The sequence below is a fragment of the Corylus avellana genome, chromosome ca4, assembly GCF_901000735.1.
Source record: "Corylus avellana chromosome ca4, CavTom2PMs-1.0".
NCBI classification, from domain to species: Eukaryota; Viridiplantae; Streptophyta; class Magnoliopsida; order Fagales; family Betulaceae; genus Corylus; species Corylus avellana.
This window is the reverse complement of record NC_081544.1, coordinates 22,499,911-22,513,960: the sequence shown is the minus strand read 5'-3', so window position 1 is coordinate 22,513,960 and position 14,050 is coordinate 22,499,911. Positions and strand designations below refer to the sequence as shown.

The window sequence follows — 14,050 nt, the reverse complement described above, 5'->3', positions numbered from 1 at the left end:
AAAAAAATAAAAAAAATCCAAACGTTGGCCAATTTTTTTTTTTTTAAAATCAATTTTATAAGAAAAAAAATTTTAAAAAAAAATTGATTTTTTATATATAAAAATTGAAAATTTTCGTTTTTTTTTTAAATTTATTTTTGTTTTATAATTTTATTTAAATAAAAATTTACGTTTAAAAAAAATAAAATTTTCGTTTAATAAAATGAAATTTTTTGTTTTTTAAAACTAAATAAAAAATAGTTTTTTTTTTTAAATAAAAATTTCCGTTTTAAAAAAAATTAAAAATTTTTGTTTAAAAAAATAGTTTTTTTTTTAAATATTATTTTAAATTAAAATTTTTTGTTTTTTAAAAAAATCAATTTTTTTTGAATTTATAAGGGTATTTTTGTCTTATTGAGAAATTTATAGGGGCATTTTTGTCTTATTGCTAGTCTTTTGGGGAACATTGACAATGTTTTGGTAATTTGGAGGGGACATTGTCACAATTGAAAATTTGGGGGGACATTATCAATTGAATAGTAGTTTGAGGGGAGTATGTGGACTTTACCCTTATTATTATATAGGATTATCTATATCTATATATAACCAACCAACCACACAGGAAGATACTGCACACACTAGTACTAGACAAACTCCCAACAACAGCACATACGTACAGGTATATAGGACAGGCCTAAATTATTCGCGAGCAACTAAAACGACTTGTTTTCCGACATTACGACCACTAAAAAGACCAACCAGGGCGGCCGGACCACTCTCAAGCCCTTCAGCTATGTCTTCCACATACACTATCTTCCCTTCTTTGATGTAAGACAATACAGTGTCTAAGAACTTGGTATAGAGATGAAGGTATTCACGAACTGTAAATCCTATCATGTGGATTCGGTTGTATAGGAGATGCATCAAATTTTTCACGCCTTCATGCTCATCAAGATTGTACTGTGAGATCATTCCACATACAGCAATGCGGCCATGGGCCCTCATATTTAGAAGCACTGCATCAAGTGTTTTACCCCCGACATTCTCAAAGTAAATGTCAATCCCTTCTGGGAAGTACCTGATGATCATGATGCACAGAACCCAATAAGGTTTGTGTGTTTTAAAGATCAAAATTATATTCATATACTAAAACCAAATTTAAATGCATATATCAGAAACTTAAGAAACTTTCACTGACCTTTTCAAAGCTGCATCCAAATCATGCTCTTCCTTATAGTTGAAAGCATTGTCAAAACCAAACTTGTTCTTCAATAGATCAACCTAAATTATAACGTACAGAAGAAGAATTAATGACTCTTTTCATGTGACTCCACTCCATAATCACAAAAGAAGCCATCAAATCTATGGTTTTAATGATAGAGAACAGAGAAGTAGATTGAAATATACCTTTTCTTTACTCCCAGCACTTCCTACGACATAACAACCCAACATTTTTGCGAATTGTCCTACAAGCTGACCAACTGCGCCAGATGCTGCGGAAATGAAGACATATTCTCCTTTCTTTGGAGAACAAACTTCGTAGAAACCAACATAAGCAGTCATACCAATCATACCTGTTTGAAAAGGAACAAAAAATATAAACCAATGAAACAACAACTGGCTGGAGACATAATCATCTTCTTCTAAATCTCAAATCAATCAAAACTTGATAGAATGAGCAAACAACGTACCAAGAAGTCCAGTATAGTAGGAAAGGGGTACATCAGTGTGCTGGATCTTATGCAGGCTTTCAGTTGCCGTGATTAGGCTGTACTCTTCCCATCTAGAAATCCCCTAAACAAGGTCCCCTGCCTTAAAGTCTGGGTGCCCAGAATCCAAAACTTTAGCCACTGCATACCCAGTTAATGGCTGCGAGTTTCCAGCAGAAGAAGATCACAATTCCAATCTCAAAATGCACACAAAATCAATTTTAAACGAGCAAGGCACGTGGCATATAAAATGTTCTGCCAGTAATCTTTAATTAGAATCTTACAAAATGTTAGTTCAATTTTTGTTTAGCCCTGTTCAAGCATTAATTTGTGTACTATGGATCTCCGAATTATCTGTTGACAGTCCCCTTGATTCTTGGGTCTTAGACTCAGGAGTATCTTTTCATACGACAGCGATCCGTGAAATTCTCGAGAACTATGTTGGTGGAAATTTCGGGAAGGTGTATTTGGCTGACGGAACAGCGCTGGATATTGTGGGCCTAGGCGATGTTCGCATTAGAGTTCACAATGACTGGGTATGGAAGCTACAGAAGGTCAGGCATGTTCCAGAGCTGAAGAAGAATCTGATTTCAATGGGACAGCTTGATGAGGAAGGGCATTCAATTCATTTCCACGGTGGAAAGTGGAAGGTCAGCAAGGGAGCTAGGATTTTGGCTCGTGGTCATAAGACGGGTACTCTCTATATGACCATGAACAGCAAGGATACAGATGTTGTTGTAGATACGACTGCTGACTCAAAACTATGGCACCTAAGGCTTGGGTACATGAGCGAGAAAGAGATGAAGGTACTTATGTCAAAAGGAAAACTACCGAGGTTAAAGTCAGTTGAGTCTGATTTGAGTGAAGGCTGCATCATAGGGAAGCAGAAGAAGGTGAGTTTCGTGGAAATTGGCAAAACACCTAAGCTTGGAAAGCTGGTGCTGGTACACACGGATTTGTGGGGTCCAGCACCAGTGGCATCTCTTGGAGGCTCGCGGTATTACATCACATTTATTGATGACTCAAGCAGGAAGGTATGGGTTTATTTCTTGAAAAGTAAATCTGATGTATTTGAGACTTTTAAGAAATGGAAGGCCATGGTTGAGACTGAAACGGGCTTGAAGCTCAAGCGTTTGAGATCAGACAATGGAGGAGAATACGAAGACAGGGGGTTTAAACAGTTTTGCGCAGTGAATGGGATTAGAATGGAGAAAACTATCCCGGGAATGCCGCAGCAGAATGGCGTGGCTAAGTGCATGAACATAACTCTCAATGAGCGTGCTAGGAGTATGAGATTGCATGCTGGGTTACCAAAGACTTTCTGGGCTGATGCAGTGAGCACTGCTGCATACCTGATAAATAGGGGGTCTTCCGTTCCCCTGAGCCATAGACTACCGGAAGAAGTCTGGAGTGGAAAAGAGGTAAATCTTTCACATCTGAAAGTTGTTGGTTGTGCTTCGTATGTCCATGATGAGTCTGATTCTCAGAGTAAACTAGATGCTAAATCTAGAAAGTGTTTCTTCATTGGATATGGAGATGAGGCCTTCGGTTATCGATTTTGGGATGATCAAAATCGGAAGATCATTAGAAGTCGGAATGTGACTTTTAATGAGTGTGCTATGTACAAGGATGGGTCAAGTGCAGAACCTGAAGTTACAGAGCAGGAACCGAAGAAGTCTAAGTTTGTTAACTTAGATGATCTTTCTGAAAGTACAGTGCAGAAAGAAAAACAATTCGTGGAGGTGGAGCTTGATGAACAGTGTTCACTCACGGAGGAATGTGATGACAGAGAATCTTCAAGAGACTTACAGCACCGGGAAAAGTCTTATTCTTTAAGAAGAAGCAAAGAACAATGTGATCGAAAAGCAACAAAGAGGTATGGCTTTGAGTATATGGTTTCTTTTGCTCTAACAGCTTGCAGTGGAGATTCATCATCTGTTCAGAATGGTACGCTGAAAGAGGTGGAGTAACTACGGAATGGTAAAGCTTGGGAATCGGCAGAATTACCCAAGAGAAAGAAGGCTAAAGGGTGCAGATGGGTCTACAGGAAGAAAGAGTCATCGGAGAAAGCTGTACGGTCGACGGGGCTGATAGGGAGGCATGGTGTAATGTCTAAATCAAGTCCTATGCTCAAGTTCAAGAGGCGCTTGGACTTGAGGGACACTTGTAGAGTGTGATTGCCCTTGGGGGCAGAGGCGGAGACATCTGGAGGAGACACCTTTTGGTAGACTTGATGGGATTCAAGTCAAAGTGGAGATTGTTAGGTGTGACTTGCCACCCATCACACGTGGGCCCCACTAGTTCTCTACTCCTTTTGGGTTTAGGAGACTTTTGTCCAAGTTTGTTTTGAAGTCATTCTCCTATGTGTAATTGGACTCCTTGTTTGACTTATAGTAGAAGTCCTAAACCAACATGTAAAAGGAGAGTTAAGCTTTTATATAAGGAACAAAGCACAAGGTGAATTTTTGTGTGTGCCAAAAACGTGAAGCACCAAAGGGAGGAGAAAAAAGAGAGAATTTAAGAGAATGAGGTACAAGGGCAGCAAGGGTGTTTTCTTCTTAGTGGTTTTTGGAGGAGCCAAAAACAAGTGATTAGAAGAAAAATGGTGTTGCAGAGTGAGAGAAGAAAATAGAGATCAGCCGCCATCTGTTCCAGCAAAAGAAGAGTTTGTACATCTGTCTTTTGTATTCTATTTTAGGAATAATCTTTCTTGTGTGATAGTGAGATTTGAGTGTATTGGGGCTTTGGGATCTGAGTGATTTTCTCTCTACTATTTTTGTACTCCATCTTTTGATAGTGGATTTTCTCCGGGTCGTCTCCGCCAGTAGATGTAGGCTTGTTAAGCCGAACCACTTAAATCTTTGAGTCGTGTGTGATTGCTTATCTTTGTTATTCCGCATTCTTCTTATTTTTCGCATCTCACAGGTCTTGGGAAATAGGATTAATTTCCTAACAACTATGGTAGATAAGTATAACACCTTGGGAGTAAGAGAACCCCTAAAAATTTAGATATAGTCCTACTTTTAAGAAAACCAAACAAACTAAGATGAGAAAGAACGGAAGCGGGATCTCCGTCATAGACAATGAGTCTGAAGACTAACCGGTTAATTTGAGTTAAGTTGAAAACAATAACACCCAACAGAAATATAGAGAAAATAACTGAAATAAATCACTAAACCTAGAAATTGGCATCACCAACGGCAGACATGGCGGGAACACGAAGGCGCATGAGATCCAAGAGCTAGAGCATGAGCTCCACACGCTGGTGCGTGAAGGCTCAACGGAAATGCGAGAGTCGGCAACGTGGAGTAGGGAGGCCAAAGATGATGGTGGAGATCGAGGCGCATTGATGGGCGGAGCTGACCGATGCTAACAGATCTAACCTTGAAAAAACCTAAATCTAAAACCAAGGTAGATCTGAGAGATGGAGGCGACGTATCAGGTCAGAAGAGGTTGCAAGGCAGCAGTGGAGGGGCTAAGGTTGTGACTTTCAGAGGATAGAGATAAATCGCCCAGGTGATGAATAAGGCCTTGTAAGAGACATAAAGGACTAGAGAAAACTCTAGTAGGACATCATTAGAATAAAGCAACTTAATGAGGGAGGGGAGGAAGAGGAGTTCTTTCCTCCTCGTAGGCAACGCAAGAGAGGAACTTCTTAGAGAGAGAAAAGTGTCTTACACAAGAAGCACGTTTTTTTAAGGAATTAATGCTAAAGGCTTAATCTTATGATTATGGTTCACTAAAAACTTTCTAAGATATCAACCTCCCTAGCTAGCTAGCTAGCTATGAGAACCAAATAGATACTCACAGAGCCAGGGGTGAAAGAACTGAATCCGCTCTCAGTGACTCGTGCCATCTGAATTCGCATGACGGGGTCGCAGGACAAGTAGAGGTTTTTCACAAGAACAGCATTGGAACCTTCGGGAACCTTCAGTTTAACGGTACCGGTGGTGACGTACATGTCCGATTCCTTTGGAAAACCACTGACATAATCCCTCAATATCACCTGCTTGTTGCTCACTACTTCTTCTCCACCAACGCTCGCCATTGCTAAGCTCACACTCTTTCTCTTAATTAATTTCTTTCTGCGTGTTTCTGTCTTGGTGAGGTGCAGAAGTGGAACAGATCGGGGTTGCCTTTTTGTAGCATACTGATCCGAGGATATTCGTAAGGGCTTACGTGGCAACATGAACTTGCGTCACATTATACGTCAGTCTGTTTTCAATTAGCAACTAGAATTTTTTGTGTCTATCTTCAATTAGCAAAGCATTGAATCATTATAATTTTTTTTTGGTAATTACCTTTTGCCCCATGAATTACAGTACTTTGACACTTTCCTCTCATGAACTACTAATTATGACACTTGACCCCATCAAACTACTATCTTATAATAAAAAATCTCATTTCGTCAGTTAAATGGGTTAAAATTGACTGTCAACAATCATGTACAAGTCATGTGCCATTTTAAATTTTTTTCATTCACTTCTGCCCTCACTTTTTCATGTGTCTTTCAATTTTTCACTTTTTCACTTTTTAAATTATTATATATAATACGAAAGACCATGTTGAATATTCTAATGGTCCTAATTCTTTTGCCTTCTCTCTCACGTTATCGATCTTTTCTTCTTTTGAAATTTATCCCATATTATTATTAAATTTTAGATTGATTATTATTAAATATTACGTAAAAAAGCGTGAAAATAAAAATATATGTAACATTTTTCTAATACAAAAGGGTGTTGATAGATAAATTTATATTTTGTAGGTTTTTCTTTTGTCCGGTTCAATACCCACCGAACCCTCAATTGAAGGTGTCTCAAATTTCTACCTTTGATTTTGCCGTGGATAAAAATTGGTGAGTTGTGAGGATGTTGTCAAATGTAAACTTCCCGCGCAGAGAGGGATTTAGGGGAAACTGGCAGTCTGGCAGTGGCAAAAGGTACAAGTCATGTGTCTTTCACTTTTTCACTTTCTAATCCAACGCATAAAAAAGTGGGGGCAAAAATAATAGAAAAAAATTTAAAATAGTACAGGACTTGTACATGATCGTTGATCGTCAATTTTAACACATTTGATTAGCGGAATTATATTTTTTATCATAAGATGATAGTTTAATGGGGTCAGGTGTCATAGTTGGTAGTTCATGGAAGAAAAATATTAAGGGATAATTTGATGGGGTCAGGTGTCATAGTTAGTAGTTCATGGGAGAAAAATATTAAGGCGCTGTAGTTCATAGAAGTAAAAAGTAATTACCCCTAATTTTTTTAACATTAAGTTTAATATTTTATTCTCTCCTATTTAAGAAATAAAACCTTAAAATTAAATTTGGTCGGTTAACATATTATAATTTTTGTACAAAACCTGCACCAAATCGGTCTTGACTCTTGGAAAGAAGATTATTGGGTTGATGAGATCAAAATGCCATACAGAATCTTCGGGTTTGGATTGTTGCCTTGTACATGCACCGACTATTCTCTACTCTCTTTCTTTCTTTTTTTTAAAAAAAAGGAAGCACAGAAAAAATTCTTGTGCTTTCACTGTTTACTGTGTTATTGGTTCTTATCTGTACTCTTTAAAAAATAAGTTTCCTATTGGATTTAGAGTCGGTTTAAGATTGCGTTGGATAAATTGAGCTTTTAAGTCAAAAAAATTTTATTTTTATACCTTTGTCAAAAGTACATTTTTGTCATTTTTAGAGTAAAAAAAATAAAAATAAGTATTTCTAAATTTTTTTTACCAAATATGTCAACTTTTATTTGACACGACTTTTTAAATATTAAAAATACTTTTTAAACTAAATAATGAAAAGTGGCCAAGAGTTATATATAGTTGAATAATCGAATCAGTCTGCACTCTATCTCATAAATGAACACAATATTCATCCGTTTTGTATAACTTCATATATGAATTAGTCATATGAAGTTATAACTTCATATACTATAGTATATACTAGAGTCTAGTGAGAGAAACCATTTTTTGGCGTTTACGCTTACCAGATCAAGATTGAAGAAGGTTTTTGGTTGCTACAGATTCTGGAATGTTTTTAAATTATTGTAAATAACTTGGGATTTATTAATGTATATTCCATATACATTTTGAACTCCAGTAATCATTTGGCCGCAGACCACAACAGTAGGAAAACAGTAGCACCAACAAGTAACTGATCATTCTGCCAACTACACCACGAAAAAAGTGCAAATTTAAAACACGAACAAGTGCAAATTTAAAAGACGGAAAAATTATTGTTCATCTTCTTAAAGTTGACAGTATTTTTCAATTTGAACACTAAAATTTCAATTTTTACAATTCACCCTCACAAAGTTTTAATTTTTTTCAATTCGACGAATATTATTCCAAAATTCTCATATTGCCCCTAATTTTTTCTTCTTTTTTTTTATGGAAAAAAAAAAACAAACAAAAAACAAAACAAATTTGGGGATGCAGAAATGGCCAGATGGCCAAAGGGGTCGCTACGGCCACCCTGAATTTTTTTTAAAATTTTTTATAAAAATTAAAAATTATGGGCAATATGAGAAGTTTTGGATACAATTGGCTAAATTGCAAAAAATTGAAACTTTAGGAGTAGATTGCAAAAATTAAAACTTTAGTGTTCAAATTAAAAAATACTGTCAACTTTAAGAGGTAAACTGTAATTTTCTCTTCAAAGACAGACAAGTTATTCGCGAGCAACCAAGACAACTTGTTTTCCAACATTATGACCACTGAAAAGTCCAACCAGGGCAGCTGGGCCATTCTCAAGGCCTTCAGCAATGTCTTCCACATAAACAATCTTCCCCTCTCTGATGCCAGATAGCACAGTGTCCAAGAACTTGGGATAGAGGTGATAGTAATCAAAGGCTATAAATCCTTGCATATGGATTCGCTTGGCTATGATAAGCACCAAATTTTTGACGCCTTCAAGCTCATCAAGATTGTACTGTGAGATCATTCCACATACAGAAATGCGGCCATGGGCTCTCATGTTTAGGAGCACTGCATCAAGTGTTTTACCCCCAACATTCTCAAAGTAAATGTCAATGCCTTCTGGGAAATACCTGTGGTTATCAACAGAAACAAATAATGTGTGTTTCAAAGATCAAATCAATATTCCCACAAACTTTGATAATATATATAAGAGTCAAGCAATTGCCCCATCCAGTTTGTTAATATTATTACTCACAAACTTAATTTAGAGCAAATTTAATTAAAACTGACCTTTTCAAAGCTGCATCCAAGTCAGGCTCTCCTTATAGTTGAAAGCTTCGTCAAAACCAAACTTATTCTTCAAAAGATCAACCTGGTTTTTATAGGAGGGAATATGAGTTTATTAATAAGTCCAAAAAGGATAAAGTTTTCCTTTAAACTGGGTTAGAGGAATTTCTTGACATGTGTCTATTAAAAGGACAAAATTTTCCTCCAAACTGAGTTCTTTAAGTGAATGGTACATTTAGGACAAAGTTTTTCTCCAAACTGGATTGAAAGAATTTCCTTTAACCTGGTTTATAAAAATGACATGTATCCATTGAACATGTAAAACGCACATGTTTTTTTAATAGCATGGACAAAGTTTGAATAAATTTTATTAAAAACTTATGTGAATCTCACATGTTATTAAAAAAAGTGACACATTACTTTTATAGACTAAGTTGAAGAAAATTCCTCTAACCCAGTTTGGAAGAAAACTTTTCCGTACATTTATCCCACTAGGTCCACTCCACAATCACAAAGAAGAAACAATAGTTAATGAAAATATCAACATGCAGCCTAAGTTTGACCATTGTTGTTAGAGTTAATTACTTTTTTCTCCCATGAATTACCACGCTTAGTCAATATGCTTCCATGAACTATTACATTCATTACATACCAAAAACCCCCTTGGGTCAATTAACCTCGTTAAAAAAATTGAAATGACCCAAACCATAACTTTATAAATAAAAATTTATGATAATACCCTTAAAATTTAAAAAAAAAAATTAAAATATATATATATATATATTAGTACCAGTTTCAATAAAAAAAAAAATTCAAAATTCAAAATTCAAAATTCAAAATTCAAAAAGCTAAATAAATATTAAAACAAAAAATTTAAATATATAAAATTAAAAAACACTTATAAATTAATTTATAAAAATAAAAAGTCAATATAAAAAATTAAAATAAAAAAAAAATAAAAAAAGAAAACAGTTAAAAAAGACTTAAACTAAAAAATATATATAAATGCAAAATCAGTCCATGTGATTGGCCTAAAATATTACAAATACATCCTTGTGATATAAAATAAATAAATAAATAATTCAAAGATTATCAGGATAGGCCAAAATAACAATTTTGTCCCTATAATCAAATTCCGTCAAAATATTTGACAGATTCCATTAGTGTATCACATCATCACCAATAGAATGATGATATATACGTGTCATTCTTAATTAAAAAATAAATAAATATATTAAAAATATAAATATATAAACTAAAAAATTTATGAATTACTTAAAAAAATAAAATAATAAAGGGGTGGATGCAACCGGCAGCCACCCCATTGGGGGAGGGGGTGGCCAGCAAGCCACCCTAGATCTGGTTGGGGGTTGGCCAAGCACCACCCCTATTTAAAAAAAAAAATTAATTTATAAGTTTTTTTTTTTAAGTTTTATATATTTATATTTTTTGTTTTAATTTTTTATTTGGGGTCGGGTATTTCTGTCTTTTAATGAGATTTAACGTTTAAAAGAGAATATTCCATCCAATTTAACGAGGTTGACCAACGAAATGAGGTTTTTGGTAAGTAAATGATATTTTGATGTGGTCGGGTGGTGAACATGGTAGTTCATGAGAGCATATTGGCAGAACGTGGTAATTCATGAGGGAAAAAAGGTAATTACCCTAAATAATACCTCAAGATGACAGCCATCAAATAAAGTAGGGCTAGATAACATAAAGTATCTATCCCACTAGAAAGGTATACCTTCTCTTTACTTCCAGCACTTCCAACAACAAAACAACCCAACAATTTTGCAAACTGTCCAACAAGCTGACCAACTGCACCAGAAGCTGCTGAAATGAAGACATATTCTCCTTTCTTAGGAGAACAAACTTCATAGAAACCACCATAAGCAGTCATACCAGGCATACCTACATATATATAATGAATATGTTAGATTTATATTATACCATTGCATACGGCATCACTTGTGTATATATATATATCAAAAGATGGTGCTAATTAATTATTTCCAACATCTCCTGTTTTACGACAGCCAGACAAGAACAAAACAGAATCAGAAGCACTAAGCTTAATTAATTACCAAGAATTCCAGTGTAGTAGGAGAGAGGCACATCTGTGTGTTCAATCTTAAACAGATAATCAGTTTGTGTAATGAGACTATATTCTTCCCACCCGGTTACTCCCCATACCAAGTCTCCTTTCTTGAAGTTTGGATGCGCAGAAGCCAAAACTTTACCCACCCCATGTCCATCAATGGGCTGCGCGCCAAGTTTCAAAATCAAGTTCATAAATTGTATCAATCACAAAAATTTAAAAAAACAAATAATAATAATAATAATTCCAAAAGATAAAAATCAAAATAAGGGGTCAGAGAATGCACAGACCGAACCCTGCGTGTAGGAGCCGATGTAGCTTTCAGTGGCTGGTTTCTTGCGGTTTCGCATGTAGGGATCGCAGGACAAGTAGAGGTTCTTCACGAGAACAGCATTGGAACCTTCAGGGACCTTCAATTTAACCGTACCAGTGGTGACGTACATGTCCGATTCGTTTGGATAACCACTGACATACTCCCTCAGTATCACCTGCTTGTTGCTCACACCTTCCTCTCCGTTAACAATCGCCATTGCAACTCTAAACTCTTGTCGATCTTTCTGTCTCTCTGTCTTTGTGCCTGTGTCTTGGAGAGGTATATATATATAGCCAGTGGAGTTTTTCTATACTATTTTTTTTGTCTAATCATTTGTATCTTGTACGATTTAACAATGAAGAATATTATTTTTTTGGGAGGTCTATCAAATTGTTAAGAAAGAAAGAAATTGAAGATAAAACTGATCTCATTAACTTGCTAAAATACAAAGTGATATATGAGTTTATATACTCTGTTTTACAACTCAAATAACAGAGTATATACTAACAACATAACGGTTCCAACTTACATAACTAACTAGCTGATATAACAAATTAAATAACTTATATACACGTATGCAATATAAGAAAGAATAATCTGTTGATGATGAGATGATGAGCTGCTGTTACTCTCCCTCAAGATGAAAAATATTGAGTATGTTCATCTTGGACAGCAAAGCACTAAATTGTGCAAAACCAAGAGGTTTGGTAAATATATCAGCTAAGTTGGCAGCAGAAGAAACATGCAAAGTATGTATAACACTTTGTTGAATCTTTTCCCTGACAAGGTGACAGTCGATTTCTATGTGCTTGGTGCGTTCATGGTACACTGGATTAGCTGCAATATGAATTGCAGCCTTGCTGTCACAGAAAAGAGCTGCAGGCTGTGGATGAAGAACTTGTAAATCCTTGAGTAAGCTGAATAACCAGGTAACCTCACAGCAAGTGGATGCCATAGCCCTACTCAGACTCAGCAGATGATCTGGAAACCGTCTATTGTTTCTTGGACTTCCATGAGACTAAAGCATCACCAATAAAAATACAATAACCAGTGATAGACCTTCGAGTGTCCAAGCAGCCAGCCCAATCAGCATCACAAAAAGCTTTTACCTAAAAATCTGACGAAGAAGGAAAGAATAACCCTTGACCAGGAGAAGCCTTTAGGTACCTTAACACCCTTTGAGCAGCATCTAAATGAGGTTGCCGGGGTTGATCCATGAACTGACTGAGGGTATGAACCACATAAGCTAAATCAGGACGTGCGATTGTAAGATAAATCAATCTGCCAATGAGACATCTGTAGCTAGTTGAATCTGCCAATAAGGAACCAGCATCCTTAGAAATTTTGAGGTTCTGTTCCATAGGAAATTTGGATGGTTTAGAAGCCAATAAACCAAAATCTTCAAGGATCTCCAATGCATACTTCCTTTGAGATAAAGAGATTCCTTTATCTGATCTAGCTACACCTAAGCCAAGAAAAAACTTCAACTTCCCCAAAGTCTTTAAGTTTAAATTTCTCATTGAGAGAAGAAGTAAACTGGTTGATGGCTGCAGAGTTGTTACTAGCCAAGACAATATCATCTACATAAACCAAAAGGGCAATAAAAACTGAACCCTCATTTCTAGTGAAAAGACTATAATCAGCTTTAGACTGAATGAAGCCTTGAGCAACCAGTGTATTGGAGAACTTAGAAAACCACTGACGAGAGGCCTACTTCAAACCATATAGAGATTTTGTCAATCTACACACCTGTGACTCCCCCTTGATGGAAAAACTAGGTGGAACAGTCATATACACCTCTTCATCAAGATCTCCATGGAGAAAGGCATTGTTGACATCCAATTGGTGAAGGAACCAATTGTTAGCTGCTGCAATAGCTAAAAGACATCTAACAGTAGTAAGTTTGGCAACAAGGGAAAATGTTTCATGATAATCTAAACCCTCACTCTAAGTATACCCTTTTGCCACTAACCTAGCCTTGTGTCTCTCTATACTGCCATTAGCCTTGAGCTTGGTTTTATACCCCCACTTGCAACCAATAGCTTTCTTACCAAGGGGTAGAGAGGTTAACACCCATGTATTGTTTGCTTGCAAAGCATCAAGTTCTGCCTGCATAGCTTCACGCCATTCAAGTAACTTGACAGCTTGATGAAAAAATTTTGGTTCTTTGTGGAAAATAAGAGATAAACTGAATGCTTTTTGGGAAGGGGAAAGATGGTCATAGGTCAAAACAGAAGAAAGGGAATATGGGATACTTGCATTATCATTATCAATTATAGTGTCATCAAAAAATCCAACCATAGAATCAGATGAAGTGGTATTGGAAGAAGCAAGTTGGCAATGATAATTCTGCAAGTAGTTAGGAGCTTGCCTGGTGCGGCTTGATTTCCTAAGAGTTTTGGTGGGGATGATAGATGATTCTGCTATAGAATCTGATTGATGATTAATGTTGGGAGAAGATAGATGATGATCATGAGAATCATGAGAAACTATGTCATGAGTGGAGTGATCATCATGCAACTGATCTTCTGCAATAGGAGATTGAATGGTGACAAGTATCATCACTAATATAGGGAAGATTATTGAACCAAGGAGAATTATTGATTGCATCATTTGATTGAACATCTGAATGGAAAGAAAATTCTTTTGATGCAAAAGGAAAAACATGTTCATGAAAGACCACATTTCTAGATACAAAAACAGAATCGGTATGAATGTTTAAAAGTTTATATCCTT

General features: G+C 36.0%; 2 pseudogenes; both read right to left on the bottom strand.

Annotated features, from left to right (window-relative positions):
- Nucleotides 1–596: 596 nt before the first annotated feature.
- Nucleotides 597–5,740, bottom strand: LOC132178677 (2-alkenal reductase (NADP(+)-dependent)-like; annotated as a pseudogene).
- Nucleotides 5,741–8,364: 2,624 nt separating this feature from the next.
- Nucleotides 8,365–11,531, bottom strand: LOC132178938 (2-alkenal reductase (NADP(+)-dependent)-like; annotated as a pseudogene).
- Nucleotides 11,532–14,050: the final 2,519 nt, after the last annotated feature.